General features: G+C 44.6%; 1 protein-coding gene across 13 annotated transcripts in view; it reads right to left on the bottom strand.

Annotated features, from left to right (window-relative positions):
• The window catches only part of EXTL3 (exostosin like glycosyltransferase 3), a 131,893-nt gene extending 107,418 nt beyond the window's left edge, over window positions 1-24,475 (bottom strand). For 6 of the 13 annotated variants that reach the window (XR_012653279.1, XR_012653278.1, XR_012653280.1 and 3 more), the window contains exons 1-2: window positions 24,159-24,475; window positions 991-1,063 (exon numbers count right to left, since the gene is read on the bottom strand). The gene's annotated coding sequence lies outside the window, so the exon portion shown is untranslated. Of the gene's footprint in view, window positions 1-990; window positions 1,064-20,451; window positions 20,549-22,776; window positions 22,860-24,158 lie in introns of those variants that run through there. The other 7 variants (XM_075048895.1, XM_075048892.1, XM_075048900.1 and 4 more) reach the window with 3 other exon arrangements.
• Between the last annotated feature and the right edge of the window lie 701 nt (window positions 24,476-25,176).

Here is a 25,176-nt window from a genome sequence, read left to right as displayed (position 1 = left end):
ACTAGCTACTACAAAGAAAATTAACTCTATCCCAGCCAAAACTAGTACAGACTGTTACAATAAACTTAATTGTGCAGTTGTCTCAGTCAGTCCATGCAGTTCCCACACTCACCTGCTGTGTCTGCACCTGCATTTTACACCCAGAAGTAGAGTGTTTCCCTGCTTGCAGACACCTACAGTAGGCAGTTAACTATTTCAGTCTGACTATGCCACTGCAACAGATGGGCCAAGATGTTCCAATTAACCAGTACTTATTAGCAAGTCCCTCACAGTAGCAAGTTTAAAAATATTTGTAGACACCTCATAAAGCACTGGCTCGCTCTTACAGCCCATTAGCATGCATGCAAGATATTTTAATGTGTAAAAATTCCCCATGAAATAACGATTTTCTCCTCTACTTTCAGAAAAAAACTGCCGTCCTTACCATGAACTAGGTGACACTTTCCAGTTCTTTTCTTACCCTTTCCAGCCCACAAGTCAAGCCAAGCCTCATTTGCCTGATTTCACAGCATGCCTTTATGAGTAACCCCTAAATGTGCCGTGGCAGGTCCCTCATCCACCCTCCTCACTGAGTTCAACACCTCCAACAAGGCTGGAATAGAGGAGGTGAACCTTTGCTCTCCTGACCCTAGAGTCTCCTCTGCTCTGCAGCACAAGAAGCTGCACATGACACATTGCTAAATTATGTGGCAACACCTTTAGTGTTGATTTCCTACAGCCTTGAGCAGGTACAAGACATAACTGCATCAGTTCTCCGCTCTGCTGAAACGTGCACACTCCTGGAAGTGGAATATGAATAAAATTTACCACTTCAGATAAAAGGAGCTGGAGCACGCTTCTCCCAAAACACAAGTTAAGCCAAGGAAGCTTGTATTTCTAGGACAACATTGTCCAAGCATGCAGACTTAATGCTGCTCCCCAGTGAAGTCAATATTAAGCCAGTGTTAGGCACTACAGAAAATCTTATTCTTGAAATATTAAGGTACTTACTGTACAAGGTGATCAACTGGAAAACTGGAATCTGTCTCTCCTTTACCCAACTCTCTACTCATCTGTCTGGAGCCTGTTAGAGAGGGAAAAAGTTGTAAACATACACAAAGTGAGAAAAAAAAAAATTAAACAATTTAAAAAAAAAAAGTCAAGAAGTAGGCCAGCTAAGCAATGCAAAAACAAGACACAGCCACACATCCCCAATACTGAGGTCAAGAACTGGAAGAGCTTGCAAAGCTCACAGCATGGTCTCTCAAGCAAATGCTGTGATGTTTGAAAACAACTATGGGACCAGCTGTCTCTGGACATTCTCAAGAAGGACAGACCTGATCCAACCCAAGAGTAAAGCAATATATTTATATAAGAGAGTAGCAGCAATAGCTACACAAAACCAGTTAACTACAGAGATAGTGACACATGCTGATCACCAATGCACCATTACACCTGTGGTCAAGAACATTACACAGGGAAACAGGTTTTTCCTCACTGGCCACAAAAACTACTTTATCAAGACACAGTCCTGAAGGGTTAGATGGGATGTGATCTAGTGTGCACCAAAGATGTTCTTTAATAGATTTGTTGTTTCAACACCCTTTATCCCCTTAATAAGGAACCACTGAACTTCTGCTTAAACCCATTTTGATTAAGCAAAAGATTACCCATAGAATTGTGCTGGGATGTGGACAAAAGAAAAACCCATTGCTAAACATACATGTTGGTATACATCACATACAGACCAATTATGCTTCAGGGAGACATTAAATCCCCGTTCAATTACTAGAGACACCTCTTAAGATGAGCATTAAATAATTCCCTACGATGTAGCAAGACAACTAGCAACTTCAGTAAATTGGAATAGAAATAACTCCACATCTCCCTACCAACAAAATCCCAATCAAAATTTGCCCTTAGAACAACAAGAGGTCAGTAAGGAGGGATGGGAGGCAGGAATGTTACTACTGCAGTACTATTGTATGCTTATATTAAGGACTCCACATCAGAAAATTAAATGAAATGGATACCTTTCATGTTTATCAATAACAGAGCTAATGGTTTTTATGTAAATGCCATTACTTTCAGCCAGATCTGCAAGAGACTTGAGCCATATAGCCCCATCTCCCCTTGCAAACAACTCCCCTTCAGGCAGCCAATCTAAATGCAAATTATAATCAAAAGGCAAAACCAAGAGTTTTCTGGATGATACTGAAAACATAAAACTAGGGACAAAGTACACATATTTGAGAACAACCCTCCTCTTCTGGAAAGACCTGCTGATCTCACATTGCTTTTTCATCCTGAACGTATATAAAAATTAAAGCATAACTTGGTTCTCATTTACAGTCATATTATTTACCCATACAGCAAGAGTACCATCTTCTATCATTCTATTGCCCTTGGTGTTAAAACAAGGAGGGGAACATTCTTCTACCAAGCTACAGAGAGAGGATATCTCTCAGAGATGTTTCACCCGCAACGGGAGCATCCCATCTGCAAGGATATTAAATCACAGCAATAATAAAGCCCCAGTTGGACTTGGCAGAACGAACAGCACTTCCACATTTTCAGAGGGAAATCCCTCCTTGGAATAGAGTTGTTTAAGTCGGACGAAGAAGGTGTTATCACAGGATGGTTATTAGGAGGCAGAGATATAAAACTGTTATCAGCACAAGGAGCACCATTCTTGCAGCATAAAAGCTTTTTTGAAGAACGCTTAAATCCTGACCCCTACCTGGAACACATATCAAGTCAGGCGCTTTGTCGGCACTGATTAGAACAAGGTACTAATGGCAAATCTCAAAATAACTTAATACTAGAAACTGCACTGTTTAGTAAGTAGAATGCACAGAGGAGAAACTAATGATTAAAACAAAGGCCAAAAATCTGACAACCTGACTGTGGCACAAGTTTGCAAGTGAGTCTCGGAGGGGACTTGTTCTAACTAGCAGCTAAACACCAAAACTACCATTCCCAAGAGGGGCACATGTCCTCAGAGGGATCCAGCTAATTAACAATATAGCTATATACATGCTCGTTACACGGGTGAAGAGCTTAGCACTTTGTATGTTTTGAAAGTGCATACTACAGGAATATTCATAGAGCAGAACCTCGCTAATTAACATTAAAAACCGAGAGACCACTTCTGCAAATGGCTGGATTTTGTGAATTAGCCAGCGAGAGAACATGTAAAGCTGGGAAGCCAGAGAGACAACGCAGCCCAGCAGGCGCCTGGCTCACTTCTTTGGATATCTATAATTAAATAATTTATCATTGTGCCTCAATGTCTATGAGTGAATATGCAGCCAGTAAATAAAGCACCTCTTATTATGCAAGGCCTTGCTAAATCTGATTAGTAGGGTTTGACTGCCCATCAAAAAAGGTCATTAAATTAAAAAAGACAACCCTGACTACCTTCTCTCAGAAACTTTTCACATGGGCCGGCATTTCAGAGAACTCATCGACTTCTTTTTCAGCTGTTCTGACATACTTCATGGTTGATCAATTACTCACAGATCTATTGTTTTATGCACCAAAACGCTGGCTTTCAATCCCTGGATCACAACTTGGAATTGCTAAGGTTCCCTTCTCCTCCTTCTCTTCCTCTGTAAGCCTGGTGAAGCAAGTCTTGGTGCATAGCCACATGGTGGGTCTTCTCTAGCAAAAGGAGACTAGGGCCCCAACTTGGAGCTTGTCACCACACCGACCACACACAGGATCAACCTGTGAGCAGCGAAAAGAGGAAGAAGCCCTTCCAAAACAAGCGCATCTTTTCCTTTCCCCAATTTGGACATTTCAGCAATGCAGTTCACAGTACAAGCCCACAAACAGATGTCCTGGCAAAAGCGGCAAGCAGCCGCGCTGGGACGCAAACGAGCGTTCAGGCATGGCAACTCAGGGAGATGACTCTGCCGCTTCAGAAAACACGTTGTGCAACCGCACAGCGGTGTGTCGGTGACGGTGCCACTCAGCCACCCGGGATTTCACACCCAGCTACCATGTGCAAGCGTAATCTGATTTAGCAGTCGTATTCTGACTTCAGCTGTCAAACCACAACCACGGTACATTTGATGCAGCAGCGTGCGCAGCAGTGTGCTTACAAACCAGAGCTGTTCCTGTAGCAAAGTTATTTCCTCCCAGAACTGAAGGTTCAAAATCTGACACGGCGTATCCGTACATCAGCGTCCAGCCATGCCACACACCCCCCAGCCACCACTCACACGCTGCTGCACACAATCTCGACCACTGGCTTAACCAAGAAGTTAGGTGCCAGAAATATAACAAAACTTTCCTTTGGGTGGCAGAAACTTCCAACAATCACTTGAATTTTGCAACTTTGCAAAGGGAAGGAACAAAACTGGAAATATTTCCCCTTGCAAACTGCTTCCTAATGGCTCCTGTTCTTAGCTGTAGCTGTACAATTCAAGACCACGCTAAACTTACTCAGCACTGTATTTTTTTATTTTTTATTTTTCCCCAAAACACTAACATCACATGCACTCACACACAGCCTGTGGCTTCCCCTGCTAAAGCTCAGGGTTTTCCTTTTGCAAGAGAGTTCAGGTTTATGCACGCCAAAATGGTCTGTTCAGCAGTCTTTTCTTACTGCCTTTTGTGAGAGACTTCACGCTATGATGAATGCGTAGAAATGCAAAGCAGAAGTCCATACAAAAAGAAGCTAGTGTGTGAGGTGGTTTTGTCTTAAAAAGAAGAGAGGCAGGAATGACTTATCGCCTCATTAAAGAGCTCCAGTCTGCATTTTTATTAGATAAACTTAGACACCAATGGTTAAAAAGAAAAAAAAAAAAAGAAAAGAAAAAAAAGAGAAAGCAGTTATATTCTTAACATATGGCCCTGGATCAGTCACATGGATATAAACGAAAATAGGCACAGCAGATTCTCCAAACACAGGCATGGAAATCATTTTAATGGTGCACATGACCTAGAAAATTTCAAGTAATACCAATCCACACAAAGGTGTGACAGGATTTAGCTACTGCAGGGCTATGTCTTGTCCCCATTATCTTGCATTGCACACGCCTGTGCATATCACAGATACCACAGAAGACAGTAAAAGGAAGCATAACTCCTGCTTGCTCCTAATAAACACGGACACACACTCACAAATCCTTTCTATCCTTCTTCTGAAGGAAAAGAAACTGCTCTCACTGCTGCCTGTAGGCAAAAGGTCCAACTAACGCTGAACTTCGCAGCATGCCATGTCTAAGGCATCTCAGCACTTGCTTGGAAACACACCAACACTAGGCTTTTCACCACTCTCTCGCGCTAGGGTCTCACCACACCTTGCAGATAAGATAGTTCTCCAATGTTCATATTTGTCTGTTTTCCAACTTCATTACACAGAGTTTGAAGAGTCTGCAAGCTGTCCAATGCAGTAAAAGGGCAAATCATGTTGTATTCATTTTCCAGTGGAGAAATTGAGGCACGGAAGAGGCATATTCTGCCTAAATTAATTTCTTATCTCAGTGGTAAAACTGAGTTGACAGCCCAGCCATCAGCCTCTTCCCTACCAAGGGTCTTCTACGGCATTGCTGTAGCCCAGCATCATCCCAGGCAGCTCCCTCCTTGTGCTGTGGCCTCTATCCTGCAAGAAACACGCAGCTCCAAGAGAAAACTTACTTCAAAATCAAGAGTCAGTGTATATAATTCTGGCTTGCACAAAGCACAAATTACTAATATAAATGATATCTCCCTAGCTTAATGGCAATGATAAATTGTGGCCAATCATATACGTAGACATTTACACTGAACAAAACAAGGCACACCCAGAGCAAGCATGCCTTGCAACCACTAAACACACATTTCTGTGCCGTACGTGGGCAGCAACTGCTGTCCAGAAAATTTTAACAGCAGAAACTGCACTGCTTGCTGTAGAAGGAAAAAAAACCCCAACACACAACACAAAAGAACCTGAATACATTCCTCCTCATAGTCAAAGCCAGAACATAAGAAACAAGCAATATAATTAATTCCACACCAGAAGGAAAATAAACCCAAGAACACACATACAGAAAGAAATAAGCCTCCAAAACTGCATTTGCAAAATAGTTCAGGGACTTCTGTGTAGGGCTACGACCTCACAGCAGAAGTCAGGACAAACAAAAACTACAGATAAGCCAACTTCAGGGCTGATACACGCTGCAGAGCCCATAGCAACCCCTCCTCTACCCCCCTTCCCCACCCCAGCGCTGGCTGGTTCAAAAAAACCCAAAACTCCCCTGCCCAGCACCCCAACAGCAGTTAGGCTAGCTAGCTGCGATATGTGCTGGCTCCATTTCAAGTGCTGGCTCCATTCCCCCCCACTAGTGACCCCTGTCATAGCCTGCAGCAGTTTCTGCACTGAGGCAGCACCCCAAAGCCAGCGCTGAGCCTGCAGTAGCAGGTGCCCTAAATACTGCACATCCTTCAGTGCATGACCGAGTTTCAGTTTCCCTAAAGTTACCCTTTCTGGAGCAGCCTCCCTTACAAACAGAAAGGCAAACACTTTCCTCCCTTTTGCATCAAGCACAAAATACATCAACCCCATCAGTGAATGCTAAGCCACCCACCTGCCCAGAGATATTCGTCCACAAGAGGATCATCGCCTCCAACCCAAGAGGATACATTCAGTGTGTCTGTCCCAGTAGTGGTTCTCCAGCTAGGATAGTGCTGGGCCCAAAATCCTTGAAGGTTGCAGGCAAACAAACCTTCAGCGGGAACAGAACCGGGCTCTCGCCCCAATGTGCTTCCTCCAGACAGCAGAAGCACAGCAGCTCGGACACACTCTTCACAGACAAGTAAAAGCACTTTAAGGAATGATTTTTTCCCTCCCTTCACTTTGTTTTAAACGGCTGAAGAATTTCCTCTGTGAATGCTCCCAATTGTGGCTCATGCTGAGTTATTTTTAAAAGCACAGAACCAGATTTTCAAGACACTGAATGAGGAAATGCAAAGCTTTTATTAAGCAATAATAGCCCAGACAATAGTCACAATTTCCCAAGGGTCTGAACACCGCAGCTGACAATAAGCTTTATTCCTCCACAAAACCCCCTTCATGGGCTCAGAGGGCTTGCTTTGTATGATCTAGGCTCAAGTTAGAGAGTTAAAACAAAAAGCTCTGTGGTCGTTTTCAGTGTGATTTCCTCCACCAATGCACATCTGACCAGAGATACAAAAATCACTGGGAAAAGACCCTTTACGCTATCTCGTTCCTCCCTTTGTGAATGCAGTTAAGTCCTGCTTCAAGCTTGCTACCAGGATATCACCCCACCTAGCTGGACCTTTGCTTTGTGGTTGGATCACAGCTGACAAACTGGCCAATCTTTCCAGGGTCAGGAGAGTGAAACAAAGCCCTTCAACTTTCTTCATTGATATTTGAACCATCACACAATGACTCTCACTAAAATGGCCAGAAACATGCTTCAAACCTCAAACCCGCTACCACGTGGTATAATCAGATCCAGCAACCACATCGGCTCTTCCTTCTTCTGAGGAGGAGGAAGCTGCAACTACGAGGAGCTTGTACAGTCTCCAAAACTACCCTTGCATAAGCCACTTCTCATTCAATAAGGTGTCACAGTTGGCCACAACCAATTACCATTATGCCTAAACTAGCTGGTCTGGCGCTCTCCACAGCTAGCAAAAGAAGCAGGCACTTCTGGGGCACATAAAACTTGATTGGTTCAAGGTGTCTAGTTCGGACAAGATGAACTGTGCTACAGAAATGGTTCTTTTTCTCTGCCAACTATAAAGCAGACCTCAGAAAAAGAAAAAAGAAACAACTTTGTAGACAACTATATCAGTACACAAGAGTCCCAACCTAAATGTCTTCCACTTGAACGCTGCCCTCACCTTAACTAGCAGAGAAGCTAACACAATAAATTCGTTAGTTCTTCAAACCAAAACCAGAGTATTTCTACCCTCCCATCATCTCTCTTCTTCCTTGTCCCAGCAAAAGCACAGTGCGGCTGCCCAGCAGACTGAGGTTACAACTAACCTCGCAAACAAGAAGAAAGCTTAGATTCAATCCGATCACTTCCCAAACTGTCTACCACACAGCCAGGAGAGAGAGACCACAGGACCTCTTTTTTCCAGCTTACCACAACTTCAAGGGGTTGTGAAAATATGTCCTAATCTTCTGCATATCTGTCAGTCATTTTATAACCAAGAGAGCATATGTGCCCAAAAGGAGAAAATACTTCAACACCCTTCACAAATACCTGCAATGCTCCTGGCTGCTGGTGCACCCTCACCAAAACAGCCACCACAAGCTGCAGATGTGAGATACACATGCCTGCTGCATCTCTTTCCCCCTTCCACTGCTCATAGAGGTACACACCCTGGAAAATGGTTCCAAGTTTGTCTACAACTTCCTAAGGGAGAGAAGGAAAAGGTGTTTAGAGGATTTAATTCAAAATATGCTTCCTCCCCTTCCCTTTTTCAACCCTGTCTATAAAATCAGACATAGGGCAACAGCCTCTATCATCCCTTGTCTTTTTTACTGTAAACTTCAAGGACTCCTGACCCAATGAATCCCTTAACTTGGCTTAAAATGCTACTGAAAAATTATTAATAATCTGCTGTCTGTAAAACAGCTGTCCATGTTGTATGTGCAAGCAAGTGCATACTCTGTCCAGAAAAGTATGCAGAAGTTCAGGATATGTTCAGAAAATGGAGGTACTCAGAAATTGAGGATGCCGAACACACCCAGATACTGCCATTCAGAGAATTCACAGAGGCACTTTTTGTGCGGCAACATCTGTAAATCAAAGCATATTATTTTCCACCCTCATAATCAAGAGATTTGCTAGATTATCTAGAGATCTGTCTGATCATGACAGACAAAGCTGTTGAACCTCATGCAGCTGCTTGAAACGCACACTCAGGCAAAGAGCTTACTCGTGACACCAAACAATAAATGCGTCCCCTTCAGTGCTCACTTCCAATTAGCAAAACTCTCGGTGCAATGAGGAAAGAGCCCATCACAGCAAGAGGAGTGGCTACAGGTGACAAACGTGCGTGCCAGCAGCCACTGCTTGGCAGACGAACCACAGTCCCCGTCTAACAAAGTGACGATCAGAGGCAGACTGCAGTCAGCGCTTCATCTGCAGTCAATGAGAAGCCAGAGAGACTGGAATATCATTAGGAGGACAGACAGCAGAACTTAAAAAGGCAGCCTTGACAGCGAGCGTAGCTTCAATTAACAAGCTGTATTTGCAAGGCTGGACTCCAAAATGCTCCTCAGCATCCAATCATCTAACTGTTGCTTAAAGACATAGCATTATAAGAAGGAATTGGGTATCAGTTGGCTGAACAACTAATCCCAGCCAGATGCTAAAACTACCAGCAAATAGGTCAGTCACATATCCTACACCATTCAGGGCCCTCCAACAGGGAACAGTCATGCACCACCACTCATGCACCTGTGAAAATGGTTTGAGAGGTTCCTTGCAGTCCTGAATCCATTTGCCAAATGATACTTCATATTGTGGTTCAGGGAAAGGCAAATCACAGCCCACCTCATTGCTGAAAAGCCTTTTCTTTGCTATCTTTCCAAATGATGTTACGCAAGAAGTAATTCATTCTTACACATGTAGGCGCAAAAATGCCCTTCAGCACTAATAACAATTCTAGATTACCATAATCTTAACAGAAATAAGATCATGGAGATTTTTATACAACTCTGCAAATTACTTAAATCAAGCAAAAAAGTACAAGGTTAAATTAAGACTCCTTTCCCGCTCTACCCTTCATGCCTGCCTGTGAGAGTACACACAGCAAAATTAAATACAGCTGTTAACTTTCAGATGCAGTATAACAGCTATTTATTTGGTCAACAGCCACTTGAATATGAGCCAGCAGTGTGCCCAGGTGGCCAGGAAGGCCAACAACATCCTGGTTTGTATCAGAAATCATGTGGCCAGGACTAGGGAAGGAATCATCCCCCTGCACTCGGCACTGGTGAGGCCGCACCTCGAGTACTGTGTTCAGTTTTGGGCCCCTCACTACAAGAAAGACGTTGAGGTGCTGGAGCGTGTCCAAAGAAGGACAACTAAGCCAGTGAAGGGTCTACAGCACAAGTCTTATTAGGAGCAGCTGAGGGAACTGGGGGTGCTCAGTCTGGAGAAAAGGAGGCTGAGGGGAGATCTTATCGTGCTCTACAACTACCTGAAAGGGGGGTGTAGCCAGGTGGGGGTCAGTCTCTTCGCCCAAGTAATGAGTGATAGGACAAGAGGAAATGGCCCCAAGTTGCGGCAGGGGAGGTTTAGATTGGATATTAGGAAAAACTTCTTCACCGAAAAGGTTGTTCAAGCACTGGAACAGGCTGCCCAGGGAAGTGGTGGAGTCACCATCCCTGGGGGCACTTAAAAGACGTGTAGATGTGGTGCTCAGGGCCATGGTTTAGCGGTGGACTTGGCAGTGCTAGGTTAACAGTTGGAGCTGATGATCTTAAGGTCTTTCCAACCTAAGCAATTCTGTGATTCTACAATTCTACGGAAGATCCAAGCACATAGCTCAACAAGCATGTGCCAAGGCTAAGTTATTCCAGGTACTTGAAGAGATACTGCTCTCAGAAGAGCGTGGTGACAGATACCATCTTTGGAAAGATACAGGACCATATCGTACTGAGCCTTCACTGCCTTCAATGACCTTTACAGTAATACGATAAATATTTTAGCATATAATGAATTTGCCGCATTACATTTGCTCTCCAGGCTACTGAAGATCAGCTAGGAACTGATCAGTTGCAGGCATAAAGCACCCACAAAGCTGAAAGCTACAATGGAGATCTTACTGCCTGCATCAAAACTGCAGCAAAAAGCTGGGGGGGCAGGGGGACTATAAAGAGAAAAAAGGTGTCTTAAAAAAACCCCAACAACTCACAAGCTCACCATTTACATAAGCTTCCACCAGATTCACAGTACTAGCAGAGAGATCCCTGCAGTCACTCAAGCAGGACTGGTCCTGAAGCTGCACCTTTATTGTTTTGAATCTCACAATTCATTTATGCCAGCAACAAACCTCTCAAAGATAACCTCAAAAACCCACAAGCTTCCCAGGAGTTCGAAGGACAGGCTGCACAGTAGCTCTGAAACACAAGGGAAGTTGCACGTTTTAGCTCCAGTTTTGCCATCAGCTCATTCGGATGACTCATATGACGTCAGACACTTCTTTGCATCTCCATTTCTTTGCTTGGAGGCATCAGTGCTTTGTCATTTTGCAGTAGCATCTCAAGAACACATGGAGTTGTCCATATCTCCTCAACGCAAGGAAAGGAGATGCCACAGTCTCTTTCTAGATACCCCTGTCTCCACAGAGGGTAAAGCATCCACAGAACACATGAAGCCAGCAGATGCCAGCACTGTGTCTGCTGATCTATGCCGAAACCTCAGCCAGACAGATTGTCTCATTTTTTTGGATCTCATTTTCAACAGATTAAGAAAAATTATCCCAGGGGTATGGCAATGGACCAGAACGCAGGAGATCATTTCAAGACATCTGCAATAGCACACAATTAACAACAACTCCTCAATTTTGTCTTATGACCTCACTCATTAGGAAGAGTTTTTATCACCCTCAAATAACATCTTTACAAACACTCCCCCCAACGTCTCCGCCAAGTCTTTTCTTACTGCCATTATAAGCCTGAGGCTTCTCTTTCCTCCCCTTGAGATGGAGTCAAGGTAAGATCTTAATTTCCTCTACCATCTGCAATGAAACTGCCTATACACACGTGCCAAACAAGCTAGAATTACACCATTAATTTCAGCTTAGTCAGCTCACGCTACAGACTAAGTCAATATTTGACAGATATTTAGCAAGGACTACAGTTTATTTAAATTCAGAGCATTGTGCCCCCAGGAGCAGATATAGCAAAGGATGAGACACAACAGGACACACTGCTTGGGATTTGGGGGACAAACACTAGATAACCACAGACTTCTTTTGGCTGGAGACCTCCTGTTGTCAAAAAAAGGGGTTGAGGGAATAGGAGGACCACTGTCTCCTGAGATCAGTCCTCCAAACCAGGCCTGCTTCATGAGAAACAACCAGCCTTCCTGTGAACAACACTACGTGCAAGTGAGAACATCTCATCTTTCAGAGAGGCAGGGTTGCTAAGGCAATCAAACAAAAGGCCTGCTGTCTGCACCAGTCCACAGTTACACATCCCCATCACTGCTAGCTATAGGGCAGTTCAGCCCATACAAGAAGCTCCACCTAAATCCAGTCTCCATTGCAAAACCATGCACCTCTGAGCAGTTCTCAAGAGCAGTTAATGTTTGCTGGTATCTTCACAGCCGGCAGAGAACAAGGAAATTCTGACAAAAACGATTTATGTGAAAACAAGGCCAAAGAGGAGGAAGTCAAGTGAGCAAGCGGAGTGTGAGGAATAAAATAATAATAAACAGAACAGATTAAGCACAACTCCACCATAAGTTGCAACCAGCCCACTACTCTTAGTTTTCAACAGAAACCATGGAAAAAACAAGAAACCATCAATTGCAGGACAGTCTCTCAGCTTCCCACCCCCTTCTGCAAGTTTTATAAGCTTCTGAAATCCAGTTGTTTAAAACAAGCACATCCCAGCAGATATCGATGCTGTGAGTCAGCAACGTCTCCTCACAGATGCGATCTCTCCCAAAGTGACTGTTTTCCAGAGCAACATCTCCAGACCAAGCGCAGCGTCAGCGCTACTTGCTCTCAGTTTTCTGCCAGCACTGTTTAGAGAAAGAAAAACTGCTGAAACCACCCAGCATGCCAAGTTAGTTACTGACATCGCAAAGAAATAGGTTTACCCAAGACTGTCAACTTTTAATATGAAGCTGCTCCAAGTTAGAAAACTGACATTTTTTGCTTTTCAATATAAAAAGGTAGAGAATATAGAAACCATTCCTTTAACTGCCACTTCAGTCTCTCATGATAGCATCTTCTTCCCTCTTCCATCATCACAGGCAGATACTAAAGCTTCTGGATCTCTCCAACCCTGTTGCACGTGCTGGTTCATCCTGCTAGTTGGCAAAATTCTTTGCTTACACGAGCCCTGGGAAATGGTGCCAAAATTGAAGATTAAAGGAATATGTCTGTGAAAAATCCCACTGAACAGACAATCCTGGGGGGAAATAAAAAAAAAAAAAAGTGTTGATACAAACCTCCCTCTGACACAACCAACCACAGCTAAGTCCCCTCCTGTCAGCAGATATGAAGCATTATCGGGTCAGAGCTGCCACCAGCAGAGAAAGCTGCTCATTAAAAAAAAAAAAAAAAAAAAAAAGCTACATGCACGAAAACTAAGTGTTCCTCGTTTTGTACATAACTGTCTAGGAGACTCCAAACACCAAGTAAACAGTCCACCTGCAGCCCAAACCAGCTGCAAAGCATGGAGCCTCCCACCCAGCAGTGTCCCTGGGACCTTGCAGGAAGCTAATCTTGCTTGGCGAAAGGAAGGTGCCTGCAAAGACACAAGATCCAAATTCAGAAGAAACCCTGTTTTGCAGTGCAGCAGTTCACCAAAGGGATGGTTTTGTTTTTAATTCAGTCGCAGAGTAAAACTTAAAAACAAAAAAGATACCTATCAAGGGTTATAGCAACAAAAGGTTTACAGCAACATTTTCTCTTGCCCCTGGACAAACTCTTTAGCTACAGAAGCTGAAGGAAATCACACCAACAGCCCTGGACACACATTCATATCCTGCATTTGAAAACACAAAGAACAAAGCTCTGCTGAATCTGGGAATTAGAAAGCCTGACAGATTTAACTCTGGTTTATCCCCTGGCAAATTAGCCACTGTTTAAACATGGAGCTTGGGCATTACATCATCTGTTTGCAGGGGATATTTTAATTTTTTTTTTATTTTTTTTTTTTAAAGCTAAACCATTCTTGCATTCACAGCTTGAGGAACACCATTCACTCCTAACAGACTCAGCGAAATGAAGGGGTGGATCAAACTTTTTGCAGGAGCCCTGTAAGCAGCGAAGCACACACCTAAACTGCTTTGCAAGTTCAAACAGTAGATCTTATCTGGAATTTAGCAGGAAATAGAGAGTGCCCCTCAGGTTTTGTCTATTCAGATTCAAGGATGAAAAGCCCACTTTTTCAAGTTATGATGTGCAAAAACCAGACTGATTAGGGGGCTGAAATCACACATGCTGGAGCTCACCCAGCTCCAATTCAACGTGGATCTAAGGAGACATGTGGTTGGGCCCCATTTGATTATTCCACTCACTTCTGTCATCTATGCAAATAACTCCAGCATTTCAGTCCTTCTAGATACCATGGTGCCTTAATGGACCAGACTGAGAGGCAGGGAAGGACCAGCTGCAAACTGAACTACTGGAGATACTTACAGTGTCTATTCTCTTGTTCCAGCTTGGACACTCATTTTGGAGACTTATCTTCCCTTGAGAGATGCAGATCTCCATCGGTACAATTTTGTTTCTCAAAACTTGGCTGAAACCTAATTTTGCAGCACCCGCTCTTTGACCCTTGTTTCACAGAGCTTACTTTGGTGTATTGGAAGGACCAGGCTCTCACAGCCTCTCCAAGTACAGCTTCGGAAAACACACGGTGCAGTGGGCTCTCATGTGAAAACTCATACTTAAATACTGAGTTGATCTGAGAGATTTCACACAATCTGTTTTTCAGACCCTTCTATCTCAAGAGTTGGCAGATTTTAGAAAGGAAAGAGGAAGAATGCCAGAAGAGACATTTCAAAATGGTAAAAGGAGGAACCATTGGTCTCATCCCCAAGAAGAGGTTTCAAACAGACACACAGTCTGGAGTGAGGCCCTCTCAAATGTTTGACATTTTCCTACATACCAAACCCACAGTGGGCTGTGACCACAATCCAGTGACATTAAGGAACGAGATTTCACAAAACTTTTGCTAAAATTAACAAAAAAAAAAAAAAAAAAAAAAAAGGATTTTTTCTTTTAAACCTGATAAGGGTCTATGACCTAATCACATTACAACCTCTTAAGCTTAAAAAAAAAAAAAAAAAAAAAACCACAAAAAAACCCACAAACCAAAACATCCCAAACCAAAACCCCAAACAAAAATCTAACAACAAACCACCACCTTTTCATCATCACACCTCTAGACACTTAAAAACACAGTGAGAATTTTCTCTTTAGATTAATAAATAAATAAAGCATTATTTTGAAATAACACCAAGGACAAGCAATTCTGGCTAAAAAAAAAAAACCCAAACAAACAAAACAACCAAAAAACCAACAAAATCCTCCAAAGTTTCAAAAGTACATCTGTGGAAGTCCTGTTAAAGACAGCTTAACCTTTAAAAAAGCCAAAACTATAACACACACAGAAGAATAGGCTTTGCTGTCAGAATGTAATTAAAAAAAAACCAAAACAACTCAATTCTGCTCTGTATCAAGATAGCCAGGAGCTGCTCTGGGAGAAAGTCAAGCAAATAAATTTTCTCTCTGAGATTCCAAAAGGTCATTGCAAACAATTACTAAAATGCAATACTGAAAACAACGTATGCCAATTCTTTTTTTCAATTTAACAAGATATCTTTACTGGTCTAGTTATTACTTGGAAAGACTAATAATCCCAAGGATCGCATAGCCAGTTAAATAATTACATGAATACCAGGGAACCATTAAAACTGCATTTCAAAGTGAGTAGGCTACACAACTGTTTGTTTCCTCTTCCTCTCCCTCTGCTTTTGCATAACGCAGTTCCCAAAACAGATCTCATCTGCAGTTAAACTTGGACCAGAATGAAGACATTCCTTCCCATGTATGGGAAATAAGGGAGATTATTAATTTAACTTCTCATAACAGAAGACCAGAAGTCATAGTAAGAAGGCCTCAGAATAAGAAGTCAGGCAATAAAAAGAAGCACCAAAGTCTGAAAAGATTTGTACCAATACCACATGTCTTTCCAGTTGTCTCGCTACCAAGTAGCCTTCAAAACAAGGCATTTTCTTCTTTCAGTGCAACTCCAGTCCCCATTAACAGGAACTGCATGTGTCAGCACAAACCTCTGTTTCACCCAGCAGCATGCAGGAACTGAAAAATGAGCATCCTATTCTAGTGACCTTCATAGTCATACACAACAGCGAACTATTCTTGTCCATTCAGCGCATTCATTTATAACAAGTCCCCCTGCTTCATTAAATTACCCTCGTTGGTCCTGAGCAGACTCTAGATTTGCAATAAAGATAAAAGAGCGCAGGAGCAGATCTCTGACACAGCACAGCAGCTCTGTCACTGTCCCACTACCTCTGCTACATCTGCCCAAGCCTTGCAATGCTCAGCCACTCCTGTTGCTGCCAGGGGAAGCGGCCAAGTGCATACAGGATTGCCCTCACCAAGTAGCACGTGCCTATTCCTACCATCCCCTCCAGCAGCAAACGAGCAGCAAGCCTAGCTTCTCACTGCTCTGCCTCTCGCTTTGCCTTTTCAGCAACAGAAACAGGCAGGGTCCTACCGGGCATCTATCCCTCATAGCCTTGGGGCAGCAAAATTCAGAGTACCAGAGCTGGGTAAAAATATCAAAATACACAGATACTCCCTGCCCCCTGACAAGTGAGTGGGTCTCCTCCTCGGGCACTGCCAATGCTCACACCTCATGTCTTGGGAGAGCCAGGTTGGAATCGAGACAGGAATATCCTAACGGAGGATCATTAAGACAGTAAACTAACAGTAAGAAAAGGGGAGAAGGGGCACCTAGCAACCTCCCCCCCAAATCCTACTACTAAGGGAACCAACCCCTCACCTCCCCCCAAAAAACCCACAAGCAGTTTGCTGTTGGATTATCAACCTGAATCACTTCACTGAGGCATCATATAAATGACTTGGACTGCAGAGCTGAGAGAGGGAAAGGAACCAAAGCCATCCCTTCCAGCAGCAAGCTATGAAATCAGTTCAACCATGAGTCCCGAATTCAAAGGTCAGTGTCAACAAGTACTGGGCAGTACTTCACAAAAGCACTGCAATACGCTCAGATACTACGGAAACGTTAACCTCCGTTTCCTAAAGATGTATAAAGCACAGAAGCAGAAGGTGACAGAAGAGCTCGAGCATAATCCCTCCCTCCCCCAAAGGCTCCACATAAACATACAAATAGTCCATATACAGTAGGAGTTAACACAGCGCTCCCTCAATATGCACACAACAGCTTTTGGTAAACACGCTAAGAATAGGTACAGGGACAGTAAAGCGTCCAAGCAAGACAACCCTGCAAAGCAGCAGCATTAAGCTCACAATAAACATTCGCAGTACTGCTTTTGCTTTAATCAGTTTTAAGAAGAGGAAATTCACTTTGGTTCTTTTTATAATACCTACTCTATCACATTTGTCAAACAGCTGCCACTTTCTGTCCCAGATATAGCTGCTTTCAGTGGTAACCAAAAGGATTGCCCTGTATGCGCATGTATTATAGATCAGAAATGCATATTAAACCAGACTCAAGATCTGTCTAGAGATTACGTGTCACTCCCTCCAAGTCAATGGAATTATACAGAGACACAAGTCAGTGCAAAGCCTGGGTCGTATAAACTACTCTGGAAGATGCTCTGGGCCTTGCTGCCCAAGAAACATTATCTGAAATGCAAGCTCAGTAAGATAGACATTCAACTGATGCAAAAACCTCTTCTTCCCCGACATCTCCTTTGACATGGAAGAAATGACTGTGTTGTTGGCCCTTCTAATCAAAATCCTCATTGTCCCAGCAGTGTAGAAGTCATTTTCAGAGAAAGAGCAGGTCTGATTCCTGAGGGGAGGGGAGGGAATTAGCTTCTGTACAAAAGCCTTGAGATACCTACCAGCTCCAGCTCAATCGTTTCTCCTAACTAACTACACCCTTGAGACACTTGCAAAAGGCTTGGTGCTATTCATCACTGCCACAAAGTAAAAACAAAGTCAGAAGACCCTGGAGACAAATGTGAGAAACCAACTACAAGGTTTCTTTGAATCTTTTTATTATTACTTTCATTAAATCTTAGTTTTTGTTAAGAATTCTAAGATTAACATCAACAATAACACTTTGTAGATGTTACTCATTTACAGCTTTCCCGTGAAGAAAGGTAGCCTCAAAGCTGTTTTATAGGTAAGAGGCATAAGAAGTTTGCAGACTACGACAGAGCCCAACAGCAAATAACCAAAGAGCTTCTGGGTCTGTCAAATCCTGCCTGCTCCACTAGAAAGGAACCACATCAGAATCAACTCTATGTTCTGGTTTTAGTAAGATTAACAAAATAACAAACGCCCAGAATGTTTTTTACAAGATCGTTACAAGGACAGCTCTTGCCTTTCTCCAGGTCCTTGTTTTTGTTTCCCGATGCACGGTTGAGAACTTGCAAGGAAAGGCTTAACAACAGCTAATTGTCAGACGCCACAGTAATTAGTGGCAACTTTCCAACGCATCCATCTCTGGCTGGTTTTCCGATAGCTGGCTCCTCCTCAATCCCCACATTAAAATGAAGGTACACAAGGTAGGCGGCAAATTCATTTACAAGTACCAAGGTCTTCCCAGGAGAGATTACTAAGGAAACAAATATCTTACCTAAACAAGGCATGGGTTGGGGTTTTTTCTTCCCATTTGCTATGGGACTGCTATCTTTATTAATAAATCTCAGAATGATGTTAACCTATTCACTTACATGTATTATTAGATGTACAATGCATTTCTGGGAGTCAATGGGCTCCTGTACTGCATGTTATCTCTGGCCAGCGAATTACCTCTAAATGAGGAAGACAGGATCATACTGTCCTGTCTTCCGCCCGCCTGCTGGTTACACATCACAGCTTTGATGTTACTACTCCACTTATATCAAAGGTTTCCGGTCTATTTTATTTGCAGACCTGTACAAGTTTCCCTGCAGACACAAAGGCCTCCCAATAGCAAATTCAGGACTGCTTTGCTTAGACTTTATAGACCCCTTAGAAAGAGGCTTACACCATTGCTCTATATATTTAGGCTCTGCTCTCAACTCTGAGGCTCCCCACTTGTTTGGCAGCATTTCTTGTCACAAGCTCCAACGCTTTCATGCCAACCTTTTCCAGGCGTCATCTGCATGTCAGCAGTACTCCACAGCATATACTCCACTCAACACCAACACAGTCCAGAACACATCACTTCCCACCAAGTGCCTACACAGAGCAGACCTGCAGTATAATTACTTCCTCATGCCCATAATAGAAACACTAAAAGACGTGTACAAATTTCATCCTGATGCACCCCTGCATTACATATGATGCGGAGGCATTTAATCAAGGGAGGAAAAGATAAAGAAATCTTTCCCACATTCAGTGACGTGCTTAATTCCATCACATGCAAATCTGGACTCAGAAGGTGGAGTACGTAAGGGATGGGGAAAAGAAAAGCTTACCTTCACATTTAAAATTGAGACGTGTTGATGGAACAACATAACGGAGGGTGTTGATGGTTTTAATTGTACTGCCTTTATACAAGCAGAGGACCCAATTTCCAAATCAAGTTGCCAAACTTTAATTCATTATCTATTTGACTGGAGTTAGAAAGTACTCAACCTGTCGAGAAGTGTTCCTTAAGGAAGACAACACATGCATAGAACAATTTATTTTCTGCTCCATGGCATTTTGGCTTTCAAATAAATATAATTCACTTCCAAATGAATTCATAGATGACCAATATATTGGCATAGATTTGAGATGACTACATAGCTCCACAACCCTTTCATGTCACACGGAAGGGCTAGCACAAAACAGTAAGAAAGCTCATCCTACAGAGTTAGATGTCAGAATATACACTTCAGCACAGCAACACTTGTACCAAGACACAACAGGATTGGAAACAAACCTCAGGCTACCTGTACTGCCACTATCCCTAAGAAGAAAGTCAGATAAGAAGACACCTGCAAGTATTTTGGATCATAAATGAAAGCATTTTATGAAACAAGACAGATAAAAGGCTAACCAGCTGGAAACTGTACATTAAAAAGGAAATAGAAATGTTACTTGCGCAGTGGGAAATGTTATTAGCATTTTGTATTAGAAGAAACTTGAGAGGGTTTCTTACATTTGTGGGTTAATCCCATGTTCTGATACTACTCTCAGGCAGACATTTGCATTAGAAATGTGACACATTTTCTTAATGCACACTTTCTTAATTCATGAGCAAGAGGGAGGGCAGGGGACAGGCAGAGAAAACACCACCCCCCAACTCCAGGCAACGAGATCCCAACCTTTTAAGAAACTGACTGTAAGGGCAGAAACTCTGAGACTCGTTAAAACATGTGCCTTAAAAAAAAACAAAATCTTTACATCCATTAGTGACCACAGATTATCTGTTGGTTTGAAGTTTTAGGATTCCCCCCCCCCCGCCAAACATAAAAGATTAATTTGCTGGATTTATGAGTCTCGATTTTCTGTATTTCACTTGATTTTATCAATGAGGGACAGGTCACTTTGTAGTGGTGTTGGTTATGTCAACATAGCCCTGAGAAACTGATGTCCACTCACCATGAGTCAGCAGGGGCAGATGCCAGCAGAGGGAGCACAGCACACCTCCACATTTCTTATATGAAAGACTGGATATTGTAAACTTCCTCAGCAAATGCTAAATTAAAAAAAATAAAGATACTGGAAATTGCAATAATCTTGTAAGGAATATATAGCATGTCAAGGCAGAAACTACAAAATGTCCTTTCAAATACATTTGTGACAGATTAGTCAGTCTTCTAAACTGCTCTCGCTGGTAACAAACATCAATTAACTAAGAGCAATGATTTCACAAAAATGGGATTTCAATTTGCACTTCAAAACTGGCCCTGCAACTGCTGCATAATAACATCAGTTTACCTGGTCAGGTAGCGCTCAAGGCTTCCTACACCCAGGCAATCCAGGGATCAATTAGCTGTAAGCCATGGAGCTGTACACGCTTCTGTCTTTATCTTTCCTAACAAACCCCAAAACCTCAGATTGGCTTTGCACCTCTTCTTGGGGAACATCCACCAACATCATTTGCATCTGACAAACAGCCATCTAAGCTGCAGGAGCCAAACTCAACCATGACAATCCCCAGTAAACAGTACCTTCAAGTATTCTCCAAGAAGAAAACTACAGGCTCTTTGCTTTTGAGGATATGTCTAAATTGCAACCACAGACATGCAAGCATACTCATGCTCGCTTTAGCTCGGCAAGCACCGTCTGTGTCAGCACAGGTTACACAAGACAACTGAAGTCCCAGCTGTGTCCCTCAAATCCCATGTGAATGCTTCCCCTACTGCCTAGTCACATACTAGCAGACATACAGTCATCTGTACCAAAATGGCGCTTATCTAAATATGCTTACAAGTATTGTTTGCTTCCTTGTAAAAAGGCAAGTGAAATCCCCACTTATTTTGCCTGCTGGGTTGTTAAAACATAGGAATTCTAGTCTGGGTTAGGATTCGTTCGTTACAGTAACAGCAAAAATCCCACCCTGGGTTAAAACCCCAGAGTTAGGAACTGCTTCAAAATGGTCACAGTCTGTTCCTGCCCAAAAAGAGGTGTTTAGCACACATCACAGGTAGAGAAGCGAGACAACAAGCACTGGGAAGACCTATCTGCTGATGAGGTGATGGGATCCAATGATCAGGAGGTCCCTTCCAGTTCTGTATTTTTGTGGGGTTTCCAAAGCAGAAAAATTGCCTCTGGACTAGGAACCAAGCAAGTCACTTTTGACTGCTGTGATCTTGGCTTCAAACAACTAGCATACATGGTTAGCTGCATTTCCCACCCCAGTGAAATCATTGTTGTGGGCAGGGGGAGGAATGCCCTAGGAAAACAGGCAAGGTTACTGGGAGAGGTGATAGGAGTCAAACAGCAAGGAGAAAAATCAGGTAGCAGAGACTGAAAGGAAACAAGAATAAATACACACAGCCAGAAGGAGAGAGACAAACTCTAAAAATTAAGATGATGGTATCACAGCATTTAAAGACATAATAGTCATGGAAAGAAGACTCAAGATGGGCTCTGGCTCCACATATGCAAGCAAGCCCTAGGAATGCATCAACAACATTCAACTCCTTGGCTGAATAGTCCCAGAGATCCACGCTACAAATATTCAAGAGAAGACGATGATGACGATGATGATGAACTTCCTATCCCCATCTTAACAGCACAGAAACAGCCCTCTGATTTTGCTGCGTATCATTGAGAAACAGTCTAAGTGAAGGCAATTCAACAATCATGTTTTTCTTGGTTTGTGTGTTTGCTGCTTTTGCTCTGACTTGACAACTGCCAAAATCCATCCTCACATGCAAACAAACATGAGAGCTAACAGTCTCCACTTGAAAAATTAGAGAATTTCAGAAAACTATTTTGGACTTCCCTTCTGCAACAAGACAGCAAGAAGTTCAAGAACTGTCTGTACCACAGCTGAGCTGCCAGAAGAATTTGGCTGTACCGTGCTCAAATAAAGACAGTCAACTACCCCAGCTCCTGAATCTCTTAACACTGAGCTGAACCGATGCAAACTCCCATTTCTGGAATGAAAAACTGAAAAGAAGAGGCATCCCAAAGCCGTGAGTGAACACAGATAAAGCTGCTTGTAACAACTGGACTCTCTGATAGTACATGAAGTTAAGGGATTCCTCAGGGGGAGAGCACTTCTCTCTCCCCATCACCACGTAACCAGACTGTGGTTCATTTCTGATGCTACTTCTGCATAGAAACTAGCTTAAGATTACTCATTACTTGATAAAACCCGACAACATACAAAACACACCCCATGTTCCAAGAACCTTACTATCTTAAATACAATAGATTTCTCCATGAAAACAGAAATATCTGTAAGATAATCACCTGCACATGACACTCATTTCAAGAAACAAAGTTCTTTAGTCTTCTTCATACAGATGTTAGACTCACGGCACAGAAACACAGACATTTTAAAGCCAAGCTATCATATCAGGATATCAACACACACAATTTATCAGGCACGCGCAAAAGCAACAAGAGATCAGAAACTAGTCAACGAGACTCTCAATGTTTGAATTTTAACGCACACAGCAACAGAACACTGTACCTAGAATGCTTCCCAGCACCTTTGTGAATCCTTAATACCGTTTTAACCATTTCCAACTCCTCCAGGCTCCAAATTGTTTGGTTTTGGACCAGCATAAAGGGGTGTTAGGCAGCCAGTAGCAATGTATTAGCCTCACATTGGCAAAATTTTTGACTGAGGAAAGACCCCTATGGTTTTGAACAAGAAGAGACCTCATGTGGGGAAAACAGCTGGGGAAAAAAAAAACAAACAAACAAAAAAAAACCAACCAAAAAACATGAACCTCAACTTCAGCAAACAATTCACAGGAGCGCAATACGAGCAAACCAGAAACGCTGAGAAGCCCAGAGACAACAGCCTTGTCGTTTCTGTCCTCACCACCTCGCAAGGCAAAACCCCAGCAAGAGCAACAGGGAGCCGGCACTGATCCGGTGGAACTCGCTGCCACAGGCAGCGGCGAGCGCGAGGGCTTTGTCAAGTTTCCAAGATACGGGACAACCCTGCGAGACGGCAACGAGCGCGGCGGGGTCAGCGCTGCCGGTGACCGTCGAAGCCCGACCGGGTGCTAGGCCTCAAGCCCCCACGCCGAAACCTTCCTCCGAGTGGGAGGAACGGGACCGCACCGGCCATGGGGGACGCGACGTGTCCCCCACGAAGCCCAGGAGATGTCGCAGGCAGCCAGGGGAGACGGGACATGGGGGGCTGGGGGCCGCCTGCGCCCCGGCCCCTCACCGAGTTACTTGAAAGAGGCGGGAAGGAGGGCAGGGGGCAGGCGGGAAGGCTGGAGCCTGTCAGCAGCGCCTGGGAGCCAGGTGCCATCGCAACCCTCCCGCCACGAGAGACCCCAGCCTTGTAGGGACCCCCCCCCGCCCCCGCAGCGTCCCTCATCCTGTGAGACTCCACCCCCCCCCCCCCAATGTCCCTCACCCTGTGAGGGGCCCCCCCTCCCGGAGTCCCCAGCCCTGAGGGACCTTACCCCCCCCCCGGACTGTCCCTCAGGGACGCCCCAGCCGGGCCCGCCGCCGCCTCAGGGGGTCTTGCTCCGGACTGAACCACTCCCGCCAACTCACCCGGCCCCACAGGCTCCCCCGGGGGTGGTGGTAGGGGGGGTGTGCTACCGCCGCGAGTCGCTCTTGCCCCCCACCCCCCCCACCCGAGTCCGTGGTACGGTCCGCCCTACCTCTCGGCGCCCTCACTTCACCCTCCTGGCGGAGCCGCGGTCCCGGCGCCCGCTGCGCCGCCCTCCGCGAGTGGCTGGGGGGGGAGCCATAGCCGCTGCCTTGTCTTCCCCCCTCCGTCCGCCCTCCCCTGCTCCCCCCCCCCCCCCCCGGTCCGGACACAGTTGGTTTGTTCCGAGAAGCCGGCCGGTCTTCTCCCCTAAACCGCTGGATCTCTCACGTCTTCGGCCATTTCCGACCGAGCCGGCGGAAGTTGCCGAAGTGGTGGCGGAACTTAACGGCCTTATCCGAAGGGTGGGCGGAGATAGCCGAACCGACGGCGGAGCCAGCCGAAGGGCTGAAGGGGCGGGGAACAGAAACGCGGAGGCGGAGACTCTTGGCTCCGGAACCTGCCGAGAGTAGCCGAAGCTCCCCAGCTCTGTTCCGTCTCCAGCGCGGAGAGAAAAGACCCCAACCGGCACGGGCTCGCACAGTTACCACCCGCCCTCTCCCGGTTCTGAGGAGGAAGTAAGGCGGCAAATCGACGGCGAGCTCTGTCCCTTTAAATGGTGGAGGAGGCGGAGCAGCTCCTCTCCCCACTCCCGGCAGCCCGCCCACCTGCCGCTGCGCATGCGCATTGCGCGGAGGGGCTTTTCCCGCCTAAAGGCAAGCGCGTGCTCCGGCACCCCTCTCTCCTCTCCTCTCTGAGGAGCCGCCGTCCCCTCAGTGCCCGGCGCTGCCTCGTACGGGCTGCCGCGTCCCAGCAGCCCTGTCCTTCCCCAGCTGTCCCCCAGCACCCCTGCGAGACTGGGGGTGCACCCACAGAGCTCAGTCATGCCTCAGCCGTGTGGGTCAAATCGCCAAAGTGACCACAAGGTTGCCACTGATCCCCCAGCCAGGCGTCCAGGTGACTCGCTGGCAAAAGGGGTTTATGAAAACAACTATATTGTGGGAGGCTGATCTAAAGACATAAAGACACTGACTGCAGAGCCTGCTTACAGGTACTGAAATACCACTACAGATTGGAATTTGTTACAAAAT

The sequence above is a fragment of the Buteo buteo genome, chromosome 17 (assembly GCF_964188355.1).
Source record: "Buteo buteo chromosome 17, bButBut1.hap1.1, whole genome shotgun sequence".
In the NCBI taxonomy this organism is placed as follows: Eukaryota; Metazoa; Chordata; class Aves; order Accipitriformes; family Accipitridae; genus Buteo; species Buteo buteo.
The sequence above is the reverse complement of the archived record's forward strand: the minus strand, read 5'-3'. Positions and strand labels throughout refer to the sequence as shown.